The following is a 14,375-nucleotide window of genomic DNA, read 5'->3' on the forward strand; positions in this document are numbered from 1 at the left end:
CCAGAAACACTCACCTCACCGGGCAGCCGGTGTGTGTGTGTGGAGCGCAAACAAATGGAAATGAATTAAAAGTCCTTATCAGGCCCTTTACATCGCCAGCGCCCCCAAACAGCGCCCAGCGAAGCCAAAGCCATAACGTGATTTAAGGTAATAAATATGAAACCTCTTAGCAGGCGGCTTCATTGTATCGTGCGAGTGAGATAGAGCGAGCGAGTGAGAGCGGCTTCTGATGGACGGGCTGATGAAAGGTAAAGTAAACATGCAAAAGCCGGTGGCAGCCACAGGCTACTTCGGTTTGCGTTGAAGAATGTAAATGAAAATTGAATCATACGCCCGTGTACGTCTGTGTGTGTGTGTTTGTATCGCTGGAAAGCTCAAAAAGTCATAAATTGAAACCGTTTCTCAAACAAACACATCCACGGGGTGCCATTCTTCCGGGACAATCCAATTCAGTCCAATTTCAACTCACCCACCCCCCACCCCGGGAAATGGCCATAAAACCGCCCAAAGTGAGGTCGCGTGCTCACCCGTGGCGCTGCTGGCGGCTGATGGAGGTGCCTGGTTACTTACGTTTGCTCGCCTCGGATGTCCCCGCGATCGTGGGCCGGCCGGCTCTATTCGGTTAATTAAATTATTCACCCGACCGTTCGCGAGCCACTCGCGCGATTGACGAGGCTGTAAAGTTGTCTCCTTACGCGTCACGCGCGCACGCTCGGAGCGTCTTCTGCCAGCGTGTCACGCACAGCCGGTTCAATTTGTGGTCATTTCCGGGAAGTAAAAGTGTCCTTCCAGTTTCCGGGGTACACGCCACGCGGATGGATGAAAGCGAGCGGAAATAAACATGATTTATGGTACTTTCTGTTCCTATTCCTATTGTCCTATAAATTTTGTCTATATTGTCATTATTTTTTATTTGATTTGATTAAGTTTGGATTATGATTTCATCAGTATTCATCTGGTTTAATTTAAGTTCATCCTTTTTTTTCTTTGTTTTACATAACACTGTTTTAATGGTCTTTTTAGCATTTTAAATCTATTCTAAACTCTAACGTGTTTGTATCCTTCGCGTGTTTCGAATTCACTTGCAGCGAAAACAATATTGATACAATATTTTTGTTTTGACCTTAGTTTGCAGCCCTTATCGGACAGCCACATGAAAGGGACTCGCACGGTTGAGCCACCAAATCAACAATGAAGTTAAGTGTCTTTCTCAATGCCACATAATCAAAGTGCCCGTACCAACACACACACACACAGCGGTGGTTTCCGCTTGTTTAATGCAGGTTGCAACCGCAGCCAAAGTGCCGCGATGCGCTTGTGTGTAAAATTATTAAATAATAATCGGCGAGGCATTAAAACGACAGTGCAAATATTTTTCCACCAACGGCGAACGGCGTTACCGTTTCAAATATTATCTCTTTCTGGGTGAGCATAACCAAACCCCGGTTGCCACCAGCCGCCCCGCGCCACGCCAGATAATGAAATCATTTTAATCACAGCCGCAAACATTGGATCGACGCCCGCCACGATGTCACCGTCCTCGTCCCAAAAATGCGTGTTGGATATTTCGGAAAATCCCTCGCGCCGGTCGGGTTTCGGAGGAGGAAAACTCGCCCGTAGGTGGGCCACCCCCAAAAGCCACAGAGAACCCCACAGGAGGAGGAAGAGGGGCTTTTAATTACCGATATGCAATCAATAAACAGTTCCGCGCGCCGCCAGTGTGTCAACAGTCCGGCGGGCCCAAGTGCCCCTAAAATCGGAAACCCCAGTTCCGGCGTGGGCCGATCTCGGAATCTGTTTATCGGTTCCGTGTGCAATTATGATCATTTGTAAATAATTGATTTCATCGCGACACGGTGGACGAATGTGCTGTGCCGGTGCTTTTGGGTGCATTATTTCCTAATTTATTATCAAACACAAACCGCTCGCTGGGAGATGTAAATGAAAGGATAATACAATTCCAACGGAAAGCTGTCAAAATGTTGACAATCTGTTTTTTTTGTCACAGTATCAACGTGGCAGGATCGCAAAGGTCTCTTGGGGAAGAGGGAAAGCAGAACGATGTTAGTGGTGACAAAAGGGTCACAAAGGCTTATGCTGGTTGTGTTTTAGTGGCACTCAGTGAGGATTACACGATTATTAGTGTTTTGATCGTGTCCAACATCGAGGCCGTTTGTTCGAATAATTATTAAAAGGGAGCACACCAAAATCGAAACAGTCGTTTCGAAATCGAAATCAGAAATTTTAAGATTTTTTTCATTAAATGATGAGCTCCAGCCCCAGCTCGAAACACTGAAATCAATGTTTCGAGGTTTCATTGTTTTGGTGCGCCACCTGGGGCGTCATGCTGCACCCTGCAACATAAAGAATGGAACGGTCCGGAACTCAAAACCCAAAAAAACGGCTGACGGCCGATTGCATGGTTCGCCGTGGCGCGCGGGATGAGCAACCGTCTCGGGCGCACTTGACAGTAAAATTTTCGATCTATATTCATGAGTGACCGGTTGGGACCCGACCAATAACAAAACATAAGCTCTCCCCAAAAAAGGCAAACACCAGCAGCCCCACAGAAAAATATTAATAAATCAAGAAAAATTCCAACACGCACCGGCACACAAGGATACGAGTTACACTGCGGTGCCTAAACTCGATGACGACCAGAACGCCCGTGGGGAGGACCGCCGCCGCCAGGACACGCACCGGTAACCCGCCCCCCGGTTTGGTGTGCGCCAGGTTCAGGTTCCGAGGAGAAAGCGACCGTACGAGACCGAACGAATGAACGGGCGAGAGTAAATAATTCATTGCCACACAGCTCCATTGGACGGCGTGTTCGGCGCACGGAAAGGAGCCATTCCCAGCAGTCTGCCGAACTCCCAAATCAGTTTTCCCAAATATTGTGCCCCATCATCATCACCACCGGTCACCGACGGACGACGGACTTGGCACTCTGTTTTGTTGCAAAGTTCCGTGTTGGCCTTGGGTTGGCCGGGGAAAACTGTCGCCGGAGTAGCGATCAACAATGAAACGTGAAAACGTGGCGGAAACGGATATGACGCAGGAACGAGGAGGGCTGTTGCTAGAAAAATTATAATTTCATTCACCTGTTGACCCTCGGCGGCTCGCCTAGAAGGCTCGCGGGAATAACCATTTCTGTCTAGACCCCGATGCCGGCGGCGACGGCGGCACCGTGTCTTAGGCCATGGCGCAGCCGAAAGCCGCACGCAAAAACCGAGAACGCCAGCCCGAACAACCCGTGACGTCGTGACGTGAAGAAAACTACCTTTTTGATTTATTTCACAAACATTTGTCTTCGTGCCGCACTCGTTCTTCGTTGCGATTTTGGTGGCTTCCCATTTTTTCCTTTTTGTATTATTTTTTAAGTCCCTCCCGATGGAATTCCGGTCCGTCGGAACCGAGTCCGTAGGATATGGGAAAACATAATCACATTTGTTCGCCGTTCACTTCAACGGCACCCTGGGCCAGGAGACAACAGAGGAGACCGACCGACGACCGAGAAAGAAAACAAATAGAACTCGTTAACCGAATGGCCCCGCGAGGGCTCACGAGAACCGATGCGGTCCACGGACCGTTAATGATTTATGAATAATTGATTGGGTTTGAGAAAGCTCTAGCAAAGAGCAGCCGGTGACGGGTACAAACGTGTCGGCCGCCGCCGCCGCGTCTTGATGGGTAAATAATCCGTCGGCAGAAAATGGGCCCCTCAAAATTATGTTTCACGTAAGAAAAATGTTTCTTTTGCGTTTAGGAGTCACCGAAGCGATTCCGAATGGAAGGAATGTAACCTCACATTACATCACATCCAGATCCAGATGTGTCCACCGTCTCATTTCGCAGAATGCTTTCCCATTAATGAGCACCGGCGAGAAGCGGGCAATTTTAATTCCGCAAACTTTCCTTATTTGCGCAAGTGTGTGCGCGACTCCCAGAAGTCGCCCAGTCGAAGCCGCCAACGCCTGTTATCATTGTCCGCTCGTTGGCCGCGCTTTGTTTCGTTCGCGAATCACGGAAAATGAATTAAAAGTTAGGCAAAAGTGAAAAAAACAAAACGAAATTATGCTCTGTGTTATGCCAGAGGCCGCCGGCGCACAATCGGGCCAACACAATTCCAACAATTATGATTATGATGATGTCACCCCCGTAGGCCGAATAATGGCGGGTGTAGGAACTTTTTTTTTGCAGACCATCTCTTTCGCGCTCTCTCGCACACTGGTTTTTTTTATTTCCTGTCCCCACTGTGGGTCCTTTTATTTGCCTTTCCGAATGGTTGCATCCTTAGCATCTTGATGGCTTTTCCCGGGATGGGCTGACTGGCTGGGCCACTTACGGGTGGCAATTACGAGCGTTTGCATTCGGGCGCGGTGCATCGCGTCCCGGAATTTATGATGCTTGCACTGCAATAATGTGAGATTATGCGATATTTATGGGCTGGCCGCTATTTAAAGTGCCCGGGACGGACCGGGACATTCTTTCGTTGCGCTTTCTTTGTGCTAAAAATTGTGTCCTGTGCGGACGTGCCGGCGATGCTGCGATGTGCTAAGATTATGTCCTTTCTCCGTGTCCGTGCCGAACGTTAGATCCTTTTTTTGACCGGGCAGCATGGCTCCCGGGTTGCCGCTGCACAGTATTTAAGCCAATCTCGAAAACAAATTGCCAATCGCAGGCCGACCGAAAGGGAACGCAAAACTATTAAGTGTTACCGCACACAACGAACGAAGCAAAAATAAAGTGCTGATGGTGAATCTGAAGGCGAGCCTTCGAGCCACACGGCACCAAATAATCATCCATGACCAGGGACAACGGGCTCGGGCTCGGGAGGGTTCGAGCGTTACTTTTTATGAAGTAAAACCCAGAATCAGCTGTGGAACGAATGTAAAAATCAAAACATTTACCCGAAATGCAATTTCTCGGCGGCCCCCTCGGTGCTTCGGTGCGAGCCGATTCGTCACGGACCGATGGACAAGCTCACGGCCATGTTTTCACCATTTCCCACACAACCGGTGCCCGGACATTTCCTCACCGCGTCCATTTAATTTGCTGTGCGTATATTTGGTGTTATTTTTTATGAGCTTCATTTTGGGGAAACTAAATTCGACCGACAAAAAATGGCGTAGGGCCGCGAATCGATAACATGTTTGACCTCTCACGGCATGGCACGGCAACTCTAGTGTGTGCATTTTGTTGCAGAAAGTCTATTGGTTCCGCCGGCGACGGACGCGGGCAACAGCCTGTGACAGAGTCCGCTCCCGATGGTGATAAATGTTGTTTTCGTATTCCTTTTGGCGGATTTTTTCTATAATGTCCCGATTCCTGGTCGGCCCACCATATGCTGATTGGAGGCAGCGCACAGGTCCGCTTTGCCTTTACCTCCCAGCTGTTGCCGGCCGGCCCGTCACAGGACATCACGAAAATCGAAACGAACGCGCACGCGTGTGTGTGTGTGGGAAGGTCAGCAAACGATGGAGAAGATTTCCCGTTGCGTCGTCGAGATTTCCCGTTGCGGAATTAATCAAAATTGATGTTCAATATTTTCGCTGTAAACATGGGGCGCATTTGAAGGGCCGCTTTTTTAAAAGCGAAAAAAAAGGAAAGGACACATGACACACGTTACGCTGGGGCGCATAATTGCTAGTGCGGCAGATGCGCCGGAACGCGAACATTTATTTGTGCATCCGTGCGCACGTGTCCGGTGCGTTCCTTTCGTCGGCCGGGGGCTTATTTAGTGACACGGGCAATGCATGCAAAAATAAACAAATCACGCCCAAGCGGTGTACTCACCTCGGTCTCGGTGAAATTAAAACGGGTTCGCTCTTCACTCATTATCGATGCATACATTAATTATGGATAAATATTGGTCCGATTTGAGCAACGTACACCGACCGACCGATGGCGATGGGCCGATGGCCGATGGTCGTAATGAGAAGCAAATTAATTAGCAGAGGTTTTGGGACGAATCTGTGGAGAAGTAATAAACAACCCGTTTTAACAAAATTAGTAAAAATATAGTTAAGTTGATAGTTTTGAATAAATAAATGAACAGCTAAAGGTGCTCCAAAACAGCAATCTCAGCTATTTTGAAAGAAGTCCAACTGCCCTTCCGAACCGAACAAAACTTGGCACCTAATTTCAACCATCCTAAAGGGGAATTAGGCTTCCCGTTTCACAACCGCGCGAACCGTGGACAGAGATGTCCACGTGAACAGGCGCGTACAATGGTCAACCATCCGCAACGCGATATTTGGAAGATTCCAAACGTAAAATTCCGAGCGTTCCTCTAGCGTGGCTGGCGGCTAATTGAATCTTAGCACTCACCTGTCGCCCGGAACTAAACCCACGGCACTCGTGAGGGGCAACTAAATCTCCCGAACACGAAACAAAATTGGTGCAACCCATTTCACACCCCTTCGGAGTTGGGCCACTACCCCGACATGAAATGACATAATCTAAGATACATTTCGGAGGCCGAAAATCGAAACCGCGACTAATTTTCGGACCACTCCGGTGGCAACCCGTTCCGGGACGCGCTTGCCACCGCTTGCCACGGAGGTTAACTGTAAAGTCGGCGGTTTTATTGTTATTAACGTCCCGGCCAGCTGAAGTTTCACACGTCAAGAAGCGTCGCCGTCGCGCCGTGGTGCGACTGTGGCCACAATCGCGATCGAATTCTCGGCGCTGTCCACCGCGCCACTCGGTCGGAGGATGAAATATTAATTAGATGATAAAGTATCTGATTTCCAGCGTGGGTCTTAAATATTTATGCGGTATCCAATTTTATTAACACCACGGCAGAAGGCCAGGCCCCAAAAGGTGCATATTCGGGGTTGGAGGTGCGGTCGTTCCCGTCGAGATGCTCCCGGAATGCTGCTGGTGCCGCCTAAGCGTCGGTCGGTTGGTAGATGATGTTGTCGGTTGTTGTCGGCGGGTCTCGGGTGGAGGTCTCTTTTTCGCCCTCCCTAAATGACGGCGGCACACGATGACAGTATCTGATAAACGGAAGTGCTCAGCGGTGGCCTCAACACCTGACTGCGCCGGGCAGGAAAATCTGCGTCAACGTATTATCGTCTCGGGCGCATCGTTAGCATCGTTTCGTTGATTGCCGTGAAGTGGTTCGGCGAGACATGACCATCAAACTGGCCACACTAAAACACGATACCGCCGTTGAAATGCACACCAAACTATCCGTGAAAACTTACGGGTAGCAACGCCGAGACCTGGTGCGGTGTGCGATTAAAGACAATTTGTCAGAAATTTGAATTATGGGCGATTAATCCGATTCTTCGCAATTTAAGCAGTGCTTATGCTTTACGAAGCATAAATACCGCTGAATGCGATCGACGGACCTTATTTAATGAGCCTCGTAATCCTAATTGTAGCATCGAGGGCCCTCCCGAACATTATTACATCGATATCGCAATCAATGTCCCAACGAAGCGAGACGGCCGGACCAATTCTACTGCTGTCTTAGGCCTTTGTTTCCAAGTTTTCCAAGGAAGGAAACTTTTCCACAACGATGACATCGTCGCCAGAGCAAAAACGCCTGGAAGGAATCGTTACGATGTTCGACACTTTTATCGCACTTTGGTTCCGCCGGCGAAACGCTTTGCGGTACATTTGTGGCGATAACGAGATAAGAAGGAGAGGCTCCCGGCCGGAGGCTCCCATCTTCGAGAGGTCGTGCGGTTCGTTCCACAAACCCCCAGCCGAGTGACAACTTCAAATGCGGGTGCTCTAGGAAAAGAAGTCCCCTCGACAGTCAAACGACACGGAATGGGCAGAAGATACGATTTGATTTATGAAGGCGATGCGTTCGAACGATTGCTTATTGGAACAGATTTCCGCCGGGTGATTTACGGCACGGGGGCTGTGCGGTGCGGTGCATTTGGTGAACGAAAAGTTTTCAAATGAAACTATCCAAAACCCATCGGTGCGGTGCGCGCCCGGTGACGCAATGGACAAGAAAATCGGAACTGTCGCCCAAGAAGGGCCCCGAGAATGTGATAAAATCTTCTTCGCGCTGGTTTCGCAAAGTGGCCATCATTCCGAAAATAGGCAACCTAATCGCTGAACTTGCATCATAAACGCGCCGGGCAGCATAAAAACTAGTTTCGGGGGCGCCGATAAATTTGACTGTCTGGGGTCACCGAGCGAGCCCTGTGTAGTAATGCTCGGGGGGAATTGGGCCACCGAAACCCGCGTGGTCCGCGACTAAAGATGACTTACGGTTGAGTTGGCCGACAAAGTTTCCAACAACCAAACAAATTTGTCTATGCAAATTCAGGCGATTCAGTAGCTAGGCCCCCGCAGGGGTTTTGTCTCGCCGTCAGACGCCGCTACATTGTTGCTTGTTTGCCTTGTTTATTCATGCAACTCTTTCACGTCGTGCACTACAAGGTAATTGTATCGGACTCCTTTTTTGTCCGCCGTCAGAGTTGCGCTTTCGAAACAATGGTCTATTTCTCACGAGCCCATCCACGGCGGCGAACAGCATTACAACACTTCGAAGCGCAAGCATCAGTCATCTGTCAGACCCGCTCCCGATGACGCCCCAACTCGCCCAGGAGCGGCTCACAAAATTATCTCTTTTCCGTTGGGCTACTAGTCACACTGGAGATACTGGAGGCTGAGGATGATTTAAGAAAATCATGACTGGTGCAACGTAATCTCCGTGAAAACATCGAGGCCCCGAAGAGGTCCCGAAACAAAGCCCGTAAGACGGTGGGCCAGGATATCGTCTTACGGTTCGAGTCACTGGCGACTGCCTGCTGCTTATCCCCGCGCTCGATCGAATGTTAAACAGCGTCGGAGACAAAACCATTTTGCCTAAATGGCTTCCATAGTCTTTCGGTCCTTCGGCTTGTGGGCTGTGGGCTGTGCCCCGTGTCGCGATGCTTCGCCGGTGATAATGAGCTCCCGGGTTGGGAGCCATTTGTTACCGGCCAATTCGATTCCGACCAAGCAGGGAGCCCCGACCCGAAGACAAGATCAATTTTTGATTAATACTCGTCGGCGCGTTAGTGGCGTGTAGGTTTTGACTAGTGTACAAGCAATAAATTCACGCCAAACCCGGCCCCCCACTCAAGCTTCTAGTGCTACCCAACCCCGTGCATCCCTGACAACTGACCGTCCGCCGACCGATCAAATTATGGGCCCCCATCGCTGACGAACGGCGGCGGGGAATCGCGGCCCAGGAATCTTGAGCGACTTTAATGGTTTTTTGTTTTATTATTTTGTCTTCGACGCCCCGAAGGAAACTCGATCAGCCCACTCTAACCGAAACCGCCGTCGGCGTTTCCAAATTCCTAATACGCGTCCGCCCGCCAGCCCAGCCAGCCCAACACAGAAGGAGCCAGAAGATCTGATAAGGCTCGAGCGCGCGCCCGACGACGCAGACCGCACCTTCCAGTTCGTTTCCTCGGTCCTTGGGCGGTTTTTTTTCCATTCCCATTCCTTAACCATAAAACCAAAACAAACAATCATTTTTTGATTGAAATCTTCTCGCGCCTAGAGCGCGAGGAGTCCGCGCGCAAAGTCCGCGCGAGCTGTCGACGACGATCGGCGACGACGACGAAGACGTTCACTCCGGTTGTTTTATTTGTTTCGATTCGTAGGAAAATAAATATTAATGTCCATTTGGCACTTCTGTAGGCACACTCCGGTAGCCCTTTCCGGCTCCGGGGTTCTGCTCGCCGGCCATCAAACATCGAACGTCGTCGTCTGACAAGATCATCAATCTGCCTGGCCGGCCTCGACAACCGAGCCCCGGCACCAGCAGCAGCATCATCATCAACAGCAGCAGTTAGCGGCCTGTCGGGTGATGATGAGCTGTCGAATTCTCGTTTAATTTTTTTTTCTGTGACCCTCTTCTGAACGGCCCGACTTGGCCGGTGTCAATCGGCTCACATCGACATGAACTCAATTTTCGGCGATGGTCGGCAGGACCACCATAAACGTCGTTCTGGCGGGGCCTCACCTCAGCCCACGGCGGCGTAACGCAGTTAGCGCAAACCGCAAAACGGCAGCCAGCCGGTTTCTGGGACCGGAGGCCACACAGGGAAAAAGGAAACGAACATGAACCACCGGCCTTATTAAGATGTAAAATGAGCGCCCCCCCGCGACCGTGATGGTTGATGCCATATTTGTACAAATGATTTGCATAGATTTCTCCGTTATTTGTCAGAAACTAGATCGAGAGGCGGCTCAAGAAACCGGGGTGTCAATTGATCGGAATGTCACGCTTCGGGCAGTCGGACGGAAAATAAGCGTTTCTGTCTTTTTCTGTCGTCGTCTCAAATGGGGTTTGTGTTTCGAGTTATGATGTCTGAGTAACATACCTTTGCTAGGATGATAAAATTTTTTTAAGATAATTTTTATATTTATTTTAGAGTGGATCGAACCTTGATTGACCAACAGGACGAATTGAGTTAGAGTAAAAGAGTAAACTGTCACGAAAAATGTTTGTTTTGTCCTGCCCACGGAGTCCAATGATGATAATTTCTTACATTAAATTACGTCATAAATGGTGAGTGGCAGCCATAATTCCAACTCCACAAACGGCCATTTAAAGAGCATCTTTTGGGAGCAACAGCGAAATAATTTGCTTCCATTAAAAATTATGCGAACGATTAAGAAGGGAGAGTTTGCACATCAAGGATCAAGGATCAGCGAACATGAAACAAAAATTGGACCCCGCGGAATCGCCGGCGGATGGCTGCTTCCGAGCTTACAGCAATTTGATTCCATTCTCATCCTTTTCCGCTTGATCCGCACCACCGGGCACGGGCCAATAAAATGTTGCCCTTTGGCGCATTAAAAAGCAATCATACGCCCTGCTGGGCGCGCAAGACATTCTTTTTCTTTGCGCCTATCTTCCATTATCAATTATGCAGTTTTGTCTTAACGCAAACGGGGCCGTCGCCTTTGATGCCTTTGATGCGCCTTTTGGGAGCGGCGGGAGGGATCGTTTAGAGGAGTATTTTCTGCATGCATGTCTTCTTTGAAGCCATACTAATAATGTTTGCCCAACTCGCCCAACACTGAATGGCGCCGAGGTTCGGGTCCCTCATCCCTAAGGCGCCTCCCCTAAGTGGTACGGCGGCCGCCCCATTTAAAAAGCAAACTCTTACCAAATCAGTGCAGCAATCAGGCGGGTTCCGATTTGATTCTTTCCTCTCCCCGGGGCCGAGAAACTCCCCGAGCACTAATATTTCATTCGCCCGCTCCAGAACTCGGCCCAAGCACTGCTCTAGTTCTGGCCGTCGTGCTCTAGCCGGTATCGATTGGCCAACACCTTGGAATGTGTCTCGGTTTATTGCACTCCTGGCGACAATCGATAGCACGTTCGGAAGGCATTAGTTTCGAATTTCCATCGCCACTGCCGACCGGCCAACCAGCCAGCCAGCTGACTGACCATAAATACGAGGCAGGCAGTGAGATAAATAACGCCCCGAGAGCGCACCGCACCACAAATCTTCAAGATAAATCAAACGCCTCGGCGGCCCTCATCAATTCATCATGATGCCCGTGGCCGATGTTTGGATCGCAATGTTTTCGGCGTCCGGCTACCGAGCAGCCGGCAAGAATGGCGCAACGCTAGCGACGCCGCAGCGTCTCGACGATCTCGAGTCACATTCTCGCTTCCGGCACGCGAGAATCATTAATTTATAGTGTCTCGTTCGATCTCTCTCTCGCTCTGTTGTCCACAGGTACTGTCTGACGAATGGCCAAAGGAAGTGGAAGTGGGGTGTCTCTCTTACAAGTGTTTTTACTGATGTTTTGATTTCGTGGAACGAGCGAACGATTAGGATCAGCAGCCGTTCTGGTGCACGACGGTTCGGCATTCCCCGACGGAAGGATCTGTCTCGGGATGAAAAATCGTTCCGTCCAATTCTAATTGCTGCCAGACCGACTACGACGACGACGACGACGACGTGTTGCGAATGCAAATTCTTCCCAGACCAGCTCGCCTCGCGTCGTTAATCCCCAGCGATTCCGGCCCGATTCCGGAATTTATTGAGATGCGGACGTGTGATGAACGAACGGGCCGTCGTTTCGGTGTCCATTTGTCATCGGCCGCCTATCTTGGACGATTTGCGGACAATTGGTGAGCAATTGGGCTGGGTGCCACCGCCACCGCTTCTCCGTGGTGGATAGCAATCGGTGGAATTAATTCTTTCTTGAGTGTATTAATCAACTTTAAGACTGGCCGCGTCGGAACAACGCGCGATGGATGGAAATCTTTGTTTCAATAAAGGGGCCAAGAAAAGGGTTTTAATCTTGTGTCGGCATTGTTCCTTTGCGTGTCGGCCATTTTTGGGCCGCGTTTGGACTGTTCAGACTCACCTTTCGATCGATCGCCAGTATGGCCAAATTTAGTTCGGTGTTTAGCTCGAAAGCCAAAACAGTGCCGGAGCGTGTGATGCGCCACAAGCCCATAGAAGAGGCGTGTAATGATATGTCGGTACCCCTTTTTGGGGTGGTTCATCCATCAGTGTAGGCAAATCGTCGACATAAATGCGCAGCATCCAAAGCGCCGCTTGCGACGTTGATTGCGATTCCAATTTCTTCAAATGCCTTACGCAACCTTACGGCACCGGGCCAGCAGCCGGTGATGGCCAGCCTCTTCTGCGCCACCCGGCGCGCGAAGCCACCTTGACATATTCAATCGTCATTTTCGGCCTGCGGTTCGAAGCATAGCCTACTTCGAGCGAGAAACCTTGTACCGCGCTTCGCGCTGCATCGGCGAAAGTGCGCTAGGCGAGGAAACGGACCGGACTCGGGGAACAATAAGACGATCAACCCCGCGGAGTGGCTGGCAATTTAAGCGTAAAATTTATGCAAACGAGATGCGCACCGAGAACCGAGCCAACTCGTGTCATTCGCGGCGGCAAAGAATCTCGCGCGATGGGAATGACAGTTGAAACTCAACACCTGTACAAACAAACGAATCTCATCGGTATGAGAACGAGAGAAGAGAGAGAGAGAGAGAGCGAGAGAGACACTCCCGAAAAATCGGAGACTCAAAGAAACACGGCACACAGGGCAAAGGGCGCACCGCAGGACCGCGCGTCTCCTAGAGGAACGGCGACGTTCCGCCCTAGACCCGGCCACCCGGCACAATGGTTTTTGGGTGCCGAGTGTGGCCTCTACCATTATGAAACCTGTGGATGTCACATTAGGAACGATTTTTTAATAGACAGCAGAATGGCCGTCAGCGAAATGGGGCGCGGCTTCGGCCCCGGAAAAACGTCAGCGAAAGGTCACGTCATACACGGGCCGCCAGCAAAAGTATGCTAATGGAACGTGATTAGACAATATCAACAAAGGATTAACATGCATTACGAGGGGGGAGCTACGGCACACAGCTACACACCTGGGAAAGAGGATCAGCTCTATTGTGTTGATCACTTGTCCCGGTCGCAATGCAATGCGCCTCTACGAAGGGTTGCCGTGTTGTCCCTTTTTGCGGCACCGCCATCTAAGAGACCTCCGGTGCGGCTGGTGGTGGTCGGTAGGATTAGGTGCCGGTGACGTGATGAGAATATGTTACACAATGCCCGCCTGTGACAGCGGCTCCGATTCCGACGGCGGCACCGAGAAAAGGAGGACACCCGGGTGCAACTGGTGACCGTTTTAACACTGCGACGGAAATCTAATCGCCCGGCCCGGATCCGACAACTGATTTAATCGTTACGGATACTTGTAGTCCGGGTCCGGGTTGGGCTATGAAGCATGAGGCCAAGGGTAACAGTTCTTCATAAATGGAGCTGGAGTACGCTGTCACGAGAGGATCAGCTCGGAAGGCTGGCTTTAGAATGACTTACGGAGAGTATTAACAAGGGTTGTAGAGTAGCGATGCCGCTCGATGGTCGCCACACAACAGACGAGAGTTCAAGACTCGATCTAAGACCTAAAACGACATTTCTGAGATACCAAATGAGCACAATTTGAATATCAAAACCCTTTTTATATCGGACTTACCTTGCATCATTTTACATTTTATAGCTTCACATAAAATGGCACAATTTCCACTGCGACGATACAAACTGGTTCATAGCACTCAAGGCAAAGCTTGCTTAGTTTGCCGTCGTGAGATGCTCGCCCGTTGCTATGCATTCCTCTCGCCTGACTTACTACGACCCAGCAGACGACAAGACGAACAAACAGACCGCCCCAAGAGTGTTGCCAATTTTTGACAACCCGTGAAAGCTAATTAAGTAACGCACACCGGTCGTTGGACGACGACGAGGAAATCTGGCTTTTGAGTGGCGTTTTGCCCTTTTGGGCCACCGGAATACGCTCAATTATGCATCCACTCCAAGACCTCGGTTACCGAAATGCACTTTACTAGAATAGTTATA

This window comes from Anopheles cruzii, chromosome 2 (assembly GCF_943734635.1).
Source record: "Anopheles cruzii chromosome 2, idAnoCruzAS_RS32_06, whole genome shotgun sequence".
In the NCBI taxonomy this organism is placed as follows: domain Eukaryota; kingdom Metazoa; phylum Arthropoda; class Insecta; order Diptera; family Culicidae; genus Anopheles; species Anopheles cruzii.